An 832-nucleotide genomic window follows, 5' to 3' on the forward strand; every position below is an offset into this window, starting at 1 on the left:
GACATCATTAGGGATGTCACCATATAGGTTAGTTTTTGGTAAGCATTGTCATTTACCGGTTGAACTTGAACATAAAACTTATTGGGCAATTAAAGCATTAAATATTAATATAGATGATGCATCTAAATTAAGAAAATTGCAATTAAACGAACTAGAAGAATTAAGAAATTATGCATATGAAAATTCAAAGATTTATAAAGATAAAACTAAAGCCGTTCATGATAAAAATATTATGAGAAAGTCATTTGAAATTGGACAAAAAGTTTTACTTTATAATTCTCGTTTGCATTTATTTCTAGGAAAACTAAGATCGAGATGGTCAGGACCATTTATAGTTAAATTTGTTTATCCTCATGGTGCTGTTGATATTGAAAATCCTAAAATAAGGACGTGTTTAAAGTTAATGAGCAAAGAATTAAGCCTTTTATAGAAAATGAAATTCTTAATGATGATTTTATGCCTTTATATGATCCACAATAGTTGTTGATATTTTCATTTTGTTTTTGCAGATTCTATTTAATTTCCCGGTTAAATGGCGGATAACGGTACTCCGTGACTATCTAAGTCGGTTTTTTCAGTTTTCCCAAAATAATTGAAATATATAATAATAATAATAATATGGATGCTTGTATTGTGAATCTTCGTAAATATTTTGCTTGTTTACCTGATAATGCTTTGAAAAAAATTTATAAAGCTAGATGTGAGCGACTAAGGTTGATGATGTCATATGGCATACCGAATGATATCCGGTTGATAATTGAAGCAAAAGTCCGATTGGTTGGGGAAGCAAGTGAAATATAATAAGACATATGCCAGGATTTGGTAAAAGTAT

Source organism: Primulina huaijiensis, chromosome 18 (genome assembly GCF_012295235.1).
Source record: "Primulina huaijiensis isolate GDHJ02 chromosome 18, ASM1229523v2, whole genome shotgun sequence".
Lineage (NCBI taxonomy): Eukaryota > Viridiplantae > Streptophyta > Magnoliopsida > Lamiales > Gesneriaceae > Primulina > Primulina huaijiensis.